General features: G+C 36.5%; 2 long non-coding RNA genes across 4 annotated transcripts; one reads left to right on the top strand and one right to left on the bottom strand.

The window, feature by feature from the left end:
• Positions 1-3,509: 3,509 nt before the first annotated feature.
• Positions 3,510-6,544, top strand: LOC113298947. 3 transcript variants are annotated; one of them, XR_003334500.1, is made up of 5 exons: positions 3,510-4,074; positions 4,304-4,370; positions 4,463-4,534; positions 4,765-4,981; positions 6,126-6,544. It is a non-coding gene; the product is annotated as an uncharacterized LOC113298947 (long non-coding RNA). The 3 variants fall into 3 exon arrangements; XR_003334501.1 differs by having other exon boundaries at positions 4,451-4,534; XR_003334499.1 differs by having other exon boundaries at positions 4,304-4,534.
• Positions 6,545-7,042: 498 nt separating this feature from the next.
• Positions 7,043-9,426, bottom strand: LOC113298946. The gene is made up of 3 exons (XR_003334498.1): positions 9,173-9,426; positions 8,729-8,736; positions 7,043-7,314 (listed from the first exon to the last, which is right to left on the bottom strand). It is a non-coding gene; the product is annotated as an uncharacterized LOC113298946 (long non-coding RNA).
• Between the last annotated feature and the right edge of the window lie 1,317 nt (positions 9,427-10,743).

Here is a 10,743-nt window from a genome sequence, read left to right as displayed (position 1 = left end):
CAAACCAGTACGCATACGGGTATGCATACTGTGGTTCCCGGACTTGGAATAACCTGCAATAGTTATCACACAAGTATGCGTACTGTATTATATCCAATAAATGGTTAATCGTCCTAAAATCCATATTAATCATTGAAACATTCTTGGAAGATGGGAATAGCTGTCTCACAGAAACTATTAGCTTCAAAGAAATTTTCAAATGATCAATAGATCAATACGAAACATTCTGAGTATACATCAAATGACTGTCTCACACAAATCATGTAAGATGTTACCAGGCGATTTTCACATGATCATCTTTTGACTTTCGTAAAGAATAAAGATGAACTTGGTTAAAGTGAAAGCTTACCAACACATATTGCGAGAAATATGTAAGCGAGTTAAAGTCAGCTCGAAATATCAAATAGAAATAGACTTCTGAGTGATAGATGAGTTCAAGTCTCTACATACCTTTCGTTGATGAAGTTTCACAAGATCCCCTTAGTAGTTCTTCGTCTTCAATCGATGAACTCCGTGAAGTCTTAAGCTCAACTACACATTCTATCCTAATACGAGACATAGCTATAAGTAGACTAGAAATCAAGACTTATAGTTTTGGCAACTAAACTTGAAAAATAAGCTTGAGATAGTAACGCTTGCGAGTTCGACCGAGCAGTGCTCTAACAATCCCCTCCTTTGTCAATTTTAGTGACAAAACTATCAATACATACGGATTACAAAATAAATAAACTTTGTAGCTTCTCATCCAAATGCTTGATTTCCTTGGTTCTTCAACATTACTCGAAATCTTCGTCACTTCCAAGTACTCCAGTGATTCTGAACGTGTTCAACTCAGCATCATAGTTTTTGAAGATCCGTAGCCATAACAATAAGAAAACCATTGTTCTCTATTGTTGTTCTACCGTGTCATAGTATTATTACACAACATCAGAGTCCAATTTTATCACTACTTTGACAATAATACTATGGTGATATGTATCACTCCCCCTTAGTCAATATTTCATCTCACAATGAAAACCACTCCCCCTTACATAATAATCCGTAAACCATATGTATTTGTAGTGTGAACTACACATTAATTCTCCCCCTTTTTGTCAATATAAATAGGGAAAGGTACGAAAACTAGTGGGACCATAATGAAATTCTCATAGATACACTTCATTACTAAAAGAGAACATATCAACTTTGTTTCGATGATTTCACATAGTCGAAACTTAGTGTATTCATCAAGGAGTTTATAAAGATACAAGAAAACTCCTACAACATTCCACAGCCGCACTCCCCACAAAGATTTGGCAATTAAGAACAAGTTCAATTAAGAACTCTCCCCAATAAAATGCATTTCCGAAAGAACAACAAGAGCGACCTTACTTTTACAAGAAAAGAAGGATTTCTTTGGACATTAACAAATCACATAAAACACGAATTTGTATCCAGAATACTCAATTAAATTAACCACAAGAGAACCTATGATTAATTTAATCGAAAATGCTCAACATAAGAGAACTGACGGAGCCATTCACTACTTTCACATAGAAGTGGATCAGGGAAAGATCAATACTGCAGAATATTCAAAGATTCATTCTATTTTTCATCAATATTTGCATAATGATATCATAGACTTAATCTTTGCAATCAAAAGTTCATCATATCTTCCATCAATATTTGCATAATGACATAATAGGCTTAACTTTTGACATATATGGGACAATCATAGTTCACGGACGCAAACACACATATCCCATAATAATTTTTTCAATATATAAAACCAATAAAGATTTTTCATGGTTTGCTCCGGCGATTTTTTCCGGCGATTGAAAACCGATTTCAATCTCCAGGATTACCATGTTGGTTGTAGGATTTTTCTTGGTTTTTGATTCCATACAGCTTTTTCGATTTGATTCCTTTGTTTTCGTGCATCTTTTCCACTCTTTTTCTTGCGGGTTTTGTTTGGTTTTTAGGGTTTTAGTTTTTATTTCTTTTAGGGTTTTCTATCATCTGTCGTTATGGCCAGATTCACCAGAGCTTCTTCCCATAATCGATTGACTGAAACTCCTTCTACCCATCTGCCATTAGGTTCTTCCGTATCTACAGGCACGGTCTCATCTAACGAGAGTTTTTGCCATTGCCCTTTCAAGACATTTCATAATTGTCGTGATGGCGTTAACGACAGAGGATATGCCAAGGGAACTTTCATGAAACATCTTCACGACAGGCATTTATCCTCCGAAGACAAGACAATTGTTTGCAGTGGATTGATTGTCAATTATTTGAATGTATATCTTGCTTGGGAGAGACTTCTTTGCAGTCTTCGTATGTGGCTGTGCTGTAGATGCATGCATCTACATGCTTGGAAGATGCCATGTAGGGGCATAGAGGGAGTTGTTCATGGAGAAGTCATTGCCGGACCTCTCAATGGTGATGGAGATGATTTTCCTCTCCATGGTTTAGCTAAACCAGATGGAGTTGTTGTTGAAAGCCTAAGCTCTTCCATTGACGCGGTTTGTGATGCTCCTTCGCTAGAAGGTGATGTTTCTGCTGAAGCTCTCTCCACTGATGGTGATACTGTTGCTATTCTTTCCACGGATTTACTGAATGCCATATTCCAACGACAGTTCGCCACTGTTAAGTCATTCCACACCAATGCCGGCTTGCCTTCTCCAGGGAGCTGAAGATTTGTCTCGATAGGGTTATCACTAGCCCAGGTAATCTCTCCGTGTGGCTACAGCTTCTACTTCTTCCTATTTGTACCTTAACCATGTTTAGACCAAGAAGCTCCGCTGAGGCTAAGTCGGGCAGTAGAAAGAGATTGCAAGTCGCGGAAATCAATCAGGCTATTTCGCTGTGGAAAGAGCCTAGTGGCTGCTCTGTCCTGGCGAAACTATTACAACAACATGTTCATTTGGGAAATGGGAAGGCAGATTCGAAGAAGCAAGGTGCTGCCAATATTTTGGCCTGCCAGAATAAGATTAGTTGTGGCCATTACTCGGCTGCAATACGGGTGCTTTCTTCATCAGAGGTAGCTCCGCGCAATGAGAGTACTTATCTTGATTTGCAAGATAAGCATCCATCAGCACCTCCTCGCGTTATTCCTTCGGATGCTGTAACAGGTGACCCATTACGGTGGATTCACGGGCTGTTTTGGGTGCTATAAAGAGCTTCCCAAAGGTTACTTCTTGTGGACGGGATGACTTACGTGCGCATCATTTAGTTGATGTTATGAGTGGTGTTGCAGCTGCAGTGGCGGATAATTTACTCGCTTCGATTACAGGGGTCGTCAATCTTTGATTGGCCGGTAAATGCCCCGATAATTTAGGCGGGTTCATTGCCAGTGCGCCGTTGACTCCATTACTTAAAGTGGGAATGTTATAAACAACCCTACTATCCATGGGTCTTCACAAATACTCTTAAGAGTCTCCACGGATACCTTATGGTATAATTGAAATTTCAACAAAAAAAATTCATTTTGTAATTCCATTTTTAACCTTTGTATCTTATGCTTCGACTTCTTTGTTTATTTCTCACTCGGAGAAATCAATCGAACTCCCCAGCATTTCCATTGCTGCCACTACCATCACATCTCCGTCTCCGTCACCACCACAACCAACGCCACCAACACCAGTACCACAATCATCTCATCACCATCTTTATCTTCACAATCAACAACAAACCAAATCTCACCATTTTTCCGTCACCATCAAAAAGAGGGGTTTTTGTTCATGAGATTTGAGTGAGGTTCCCCAAGAGATTCAGTGAGATTTTCGTAAGATTTCAGATCTGTAGATGTTTTTCATATTCCTTTTTCGATTTTTTTTTTTGTTGTTGTTCCGATTGAAATTAGGTTTCAAGAATCATCGACAGGTTCAGAAATCAAACTTTAAATTTATTAGCAGCAAATTAGGTCTCATAAAATACCGATCGAAATTCATAAAACTAGGTTTTCTTTAAGGTATCTTTATGCTTTTTTCATTCAGCGATGTTACTGATTTGGGTTCACAAAATTTTATGAGAATGGATTTAGTGATTAATTTGGTTTCATATAATCTACAAACAAGGACGAACTCGTATTTACAGGTAATTTGTTTTTATATATGTTTTAGTAATTTCATGATATTTATAGAGATTTTTGATTTTAATGTATAATCTTTGTTTTTCATATTAAGCCTATGGGTGAGCTCGTGAATTGATAGTACTGAATTATGTATTCCTGTCTGTTTCAATGCTATAAAATGAATTCCGTGTTCATTTAACTGTATTCAGTTTACAACCTAATGTTTCACACTGAATTTCTTGGACTTTATAGCATCATTTGGTTGTATGAAAGCCAAGGAGCGGGTTGGGGAAACAAAGAACATATTTGCTTTCTAATGGTATTTTCATCAATGTTCTTTACTAGCATTGTTGTCATTTTTTCTTCATATTTTAGCTTTGAGTACTGTTATGTTCTTAGTGTGCACCACAGATACATTACAGATGACCGTTTCGCGGGGTTTGGTGTATGGATACAAATGGGGTGTTTTGATGTTGTGGATAGGTTTGTTCTGTAATTCTCTTCATATATTAGCTTTGAGTGATGTTATGTTCTAGCTGAATCTATAAGATATAAGATATAAGCTTCTTGGTGGCCTTGTTGTTCGGAGGTGTATATTCATATATTTGCAAATGACCTCTATTATCATGTTAATTTGTTTGTAATGTGATTGTTCACATCTGCATATGTCTGTATGCTTGGACTGCGGATTTATTTGCAAATTGTGTGTATAGTTATAGGTCTGTGCACAATCAAGCCGATGCTCCGGAAAAAAAAGTGAAGCCTGGTACTACGCATTGATGCCTGCTTTGTTCTGATGCTACTGGCTCTGATTCTGCTGGTGGAGCGTACCCACATTTTCTCTCTCAAGCTTGAGCTGCAATAGGGATTGAGATGAAATTAGGGATTGATGGCACATCATGGGAATACTTCATTGCCATCGCAATTAAGGTACTCTTACTAATTCGGTTTATTAGTACAAGTTGAGGAGTTCATTTTATTATCCAGTTAAAAGGAAATTCTTTAGTTTGCATATCGATTATTTTTAAAAATTTGGTTTTGTTTTGTTGTTACCTTTCGACTGGGCTGACAATGTTTACTTGTTGACCATTCTCTTCGAGCTTACATGCAGTGGATGCTAGAAAGACTGTTAGGGATAGTTTATCTGGTCCTTGGGGATTCATTTTTCATCCTGAAATTTAGTCTAAAGACACCTCTAGACGACCTTATTACGATAAGAAACCATCGTAGAATGTGTGAAGGATTTAGTTTTTGATCCTCTGTGTACATCTTCTTGTTTGTTCTAAGTGTTCTCTTTTTTCAATCTTTATATTACAAACAGCATGTATATGCTGCTGATAAATAAATGATTCAACTAGACATCATCTAGAAAGTGTGATTGATTGTTCTGTGGAACTTTACAGGAGTTTGACCTTAAGAATATAGATTATTGACAATAGTTTAACTTTATCTAGTTTTCTCCATTTAGTTATTGGGCTCTATATTCTGGGGGCAACTTGAGAAAGTTGCTTTCACATTTGGAGGCAAATTGAGCTAGTTGATCCAGATTTGGAGGCAACTTGAGCCAGTTGATTCCAGGGTCGGAAGCAACTTGAGCTAGTTGATCCAGATTTGGAGGCAACTTGGGCCAGTTGATTCCAGGGTTGGAAGCAACTTGAGCTAGTTGACCCCATTTTATTGAGAAGCATGTGAAATTATCCTTACACATAGTAGCAGTTGCGATGAATTTGTGGTACAATGGTAGCACGACTGACTTCGTGTCAGAAGATGTGTGTTCGACTCACGCCAGGTTCGCTCATTTTGTGTATCCTTTTTCTTTTTGGAGACTGCTTGGTCTAGTTGGTACCAGATTCAGAGACAACTTTGTGTTAGTTGCCTCAGATTCGGAGACAACTTTATGCTAGTTGCCTTCACTTTTGAAGACAACTTGAGCTAGTTGTCTCAGATTTGGGGACAACTTCAGCAGCTTCAGCAAGTTGACTCCATTTTTACCAAGCAGATTGTTTGATTTCTGTTTTTTGTCCAGTATTCTTCGGTTTGTTTTTTGATGTGGTGTTTTGTTTTTGGTTTGCAGGCAAACATGGTGGTTACACAGTTTTTTCTTTGCAACCTAAGCATCTCAGTTAACGAGATGAAAAGCGTTGTAAAAGATACTTGGACTTATCATCATGAAGACCTCATCTTTCTTACAGTGTTGATGAAGGGTTGCATCGTTTATTCTTATTTTTTTACTTAAAATGTTTAAATTCATCGTCAAACTCGTTTAGACTCGATGCATTGAAGTTCTGAATTCAGTTAAATGTCAGTTCAAGTGCTTATTCATCTGGTGTTTGTTCTTCGTCATCTAGTTGTGTTTTAAATGGCGAAGTATCTGTGTTGTAGAAGAATTGGTTGATAATGTAAGTGTTGTAGAAGATGATCTTAGAGTCTCTGAACACTTGATTTTTCAGTTAGACTTTATTTTAATAGATGATCATAGACTTATTTTATGAATGTTTTTTCTTTTTATTATGTTGTTTTTGAATGTAAGGATGTCTGCATTGGGCTCTGTTCTTATTTTGCAGGCAAATTATGCTAGTCTTGGCTCCACATTGGAGACAACTTGTGCTAGTTGCCTCCAGATTTTTGTGCAAATTGTCCCTATATATTGTTGTCGGAAACAACTTGTCCTAGTTGTCTTCAATTTCGGAGACAATAAATTTGTGCTAGTTGCTTCGAAATGGAAACAAGTTGTGCTAGTTTCCTTCAATTTAGGAGTGCTAGTTGCTTCAAAACGGAGAAAACTTGTGCTAGTTTCCTCGTGAGTTTTGAGACAACTAGAGCTAGTTTGCTCCATACTTTTGAGCAAGTATATTTTCTTTTTCAGAAAACTTATGCTGTTACAGAAAAAATAAAAATTGCGAGGGTAGGTTTGCATTTCTATCCATCACCTTTTAGCTATTTAATACCTGCAACAATGCTACATTTACATCACCATATTAAATCCACACATTCAGTCATTCAAAAGATTAAACTAAGACAAACAAGAGTACTACATCTAATCAAGAGTGTTTTTAAGATTATTCCTTTCTGCAGATTTACATGAGTTCATAAGTGCGCCATCAGGTAGTAGCTTTTTAGGATGCAGAACGCCTTTTTGAGTCTTTACTTATTTACTTTGGCATCCATTTCTTCTCTAGTCACACCAATTAATGCCACTTGACGAATCTGGGAGTGGAGTGGTTAGAATCTTCTCTGTTGGGTGAATTCATTACCGTGCTAGACTAGTAGCAGAACCATAAAGAAATTGGTAAGTATACAAAGTCAAAGCAAGAATACATGTTTAATTGCTGAATTTTTAACCGTTCTCTTCTTACCAACAAAAAAAGTTGTGCACCCAGTAATACTACTAGTGTTTGTCTTCACTTCTGGAAACAATTTCATCAAGTTGCTTCCATTTATGAAGGCAATAGTGATAGTTACTTCAACTTTTGGAGCCAACTTCATCAAGTTGCTTTCGTTTTTGAAGTCAACTTATGACAGTTTTCTCCAAATTTGGATCCAACTGGTGACAGTTGTCTCCACTTCTGGAGCCAAATTCATGAAGTTGCTTTCACTTTTGGTTCAATGTCATTTGACAGCAAGCATTAGGGTACATTGATATGAACATATAAATCACACAGTCCATAGATACAAAAATGACATTTAAAACGCGACAAATCAACTGTAGTAATGCTAAAAAGAAAATAAGAAAAGAAAATAAAGCAAATAATAATCTCTAAAGACATGTAAATTATTCAGATACGATTTTAGGTTGAATGAGTCACGGTATTAAAAAGCAAAATGTTCTGGATTGATCAATTACATACATACATACATTATAAAAAGCATACTTCTCTGGATTGATCAATTAATCACATTGCATAAGCATAATGCATACATCACATTGCATAAAGGAGGTTTTCAAATTTTCTACCAGTATAATGCTTGTGTTTATCATCAATTATAGAGAGCCATTGTAAATATTCTTTAACCAGAAACATTCATATGCAAATTATTATTTAAACAATTAGAAGGTTGTAGTTTAAGATTTCCACCCATAAGATGCAACACTATAAGAAGTAAATTAAATGGAGCCAACTATATGGGAGCAACTACCAAAAGTTGTCTCCAGTAAAAATTGTACAAAAATAAGTAGCTAAAACAAATTGAGCTTTTCATTAAAAATAAAACAAATTGAGCTAACTAGCCAAGTTGTCTGCATAAACATAGCCAACTAGCACAAGTTGTTCCCAAATCTGTAGTCATAACACAAGTTGTGCTCCAAATATGAGATCAAGCATAAATGATAAATCTATGAGCAATTTATAATATATGAACAAGTATTCTAAAAATTGCCTAATAATAACATTTCAGTACTGGTTTCAAATAAAAATTGTTTAACACATCGAAGACTTCAACCACCAACGATAGGCATGGTATAATAACATACATTACATACATTTCAGATTCTAACTAAATTGACGTTCACAACAAACAATCAAAAGCAGCCGTTCAAACAATACATTAGATTTCCATAGGTTTTCCATAAATTCCCTACATAAGCGGACTAAATTTCCATGCATCAATACTATCAACACCAACAGTAGTCCAAATCACAACTTGAAATAACTCAATACCAGAGATGTTGAGAGTTACCTTTAAAGCTGCTTGTGTTGATTTTTAGCATCAATGTCATCAGTTTCCAAGCATCAGTGTATATGAATTCATTACATGCAACGAAATTTCACAAGTTATCAGTAAATGAAATAACATCATTATAAATTGAAGAAGTTAAAGAAGATTTTGAAACAAAAAAAATCAAAAAAAAAAATCGATGAATAGATCTGTAGCAGATAAGAAGATTTGAAAGGAAAAAAAAACAAATCGACAAATCAAAATTAAAAAAAATTAGCAGTTAAATACAAATAAACACCACATCAATAGAAGTTAAGGAAGATCAATTTTGAATGCTTCAAAAAAAAAAGGAAGATTAATTTGAATCAAAATCAGAAAATTTTTGACGCAAATTTATTAATAAACCCTAACAAAATCAAAATGAATTGAAATATAAACTGTTTGAACCAGTTAATGGATGTTTACCTTTGATTTGTACCTTAATTTGAAGATTACAGGTTATCAATTTCCAAACATCGATTACAAACCCTGGATTTCTGTTTTTGTTTTGTTTTCTGATATTTTCTATTTCGATTGATCTGTATCTCTGTAATCCTATCAACAACTAGTTTTAGTTTGATTTCTTCAATCATTTTGATTTTTGTTCTCTCTGGTTAGAAGGTTTTGGAGAAATAAGGAGGGAGAAAGAGGGTGAGTGAGAGAGAACCGAAAAGCTGAAATGAAAAGTAACGCATCGCTGTTGTTTACGTTATTTATTTAGGGACATTTTAGTAAACTAATAATTCGGTTTTGGGCTTCCAACGGTTTAGGGGCATATTTTAAGTTTGAAAGGGTATTTTCAAAAGGGCCTTATACTGGGGTATATAGATTATGTTCCCTAAACTTACTTAAACCAGGGGATGGTATTAGGCCAATTGTGGTTGGTACGGTTTGGCGAAGACTGATTTCCAAGGTAGCTGCTTTTTTCGTCGGAAAAGATATGACTTCTTATTTAGGCGACTAACAAATTGGAGTTGGTGTGCCTGTCGGGGGGAGAGTATTTTACATGCTGTAAATTGCTTACTGGAGATGAAAGGCCACTCGGATAAAATGTCAATGCTGCTTATTGACTTTTCCAATACTTTCAACATGGTTAGCAGATTTCGGCTCATCAAAGAGGTTCGTCTTCATTGTCCAGGTATTTCTCGCTGGGTAGAGTTCTGTTATTTGCGACCCACTAAACTCTATTATGACCAATATATCTTGTCTTCTGCACTCGGGGTTCGGCATGGGGACCCCCTTGGTCCCTTGTTGTTTGCATTGACTCTTCATCCTCTAGTGGAGACTATTGCTTCTCGTTGCACACTTGATTTACACGCTTGGTACCTGGATGATGGTACCATTATTGGTGATACATTAGAGGTAGCCAAGGCCTTGAGTATAATAGAAGTTGAAGGACCAAGTAGGGGGTGACATCTTAACGTTAGGAAAACGGAAGTCTTTTGGCCTTCTATTGATCCCAGAAGTACATTTGATGGTGTTTTCCCCCTGACATTGGTAGGCCCTCTAATGGCGTTAAGCTTTTGGGCAGACCTGTGAGTTTGGATTTGAACTTTATTAGCGATATGATGTTGACCAGGGTGAATAAGACTGTTCAACTGATGGATGCAATCAAAAAACTCAAGGACCCTCAAAGTGAGAAGCTATTACTTCGCAATTGCACTGGTGTGTCTCTTTTATATTTTGCAATGCGTACTACCAATCGAGCACCTTGCAATCAGCCACTGATCTTTTTGGCGACCATCTACTTAAGTATTTGAGACTCTTAATTACTGGCGACGGAGCAGGGTTTGGTCCTTTACAACAGAGATTGGCTACCTTTCCTATCAAAGATGGTGGCCTTGGCATCTACACCATGGAGGACACCTGCACCTACTGTTTCCTTGCCTCTCAGAATCAGACAGCTTCAGTACAGAAGACAATTCTAGGCAGTTTATTCTCAACAAACAAAGGCTCTGCTTATCAGTTGGCTCTTCAGAACTTTATCCAGGTATGTG

The sequence above is a fragment of the Papaver somniferum genome, chromosome 7, assembly GCF_003573695.1.
Source record: "Papaver somniferum cultivar HN1 chromosome 7, ASM357369v1, whole genome shotgun sequence".
Taxonomy (NCBI): Eukaryota; Viridiplantae; Streptophyta; class Magnoliopsida; order Ranunculales; family Papaveraceae; genus Papaver; species Papaver somniferum.
Note: the sequence above shows the minus strand (reverse complement) of the source record. Positions and strands in the feature narration are given on the sequence as shown.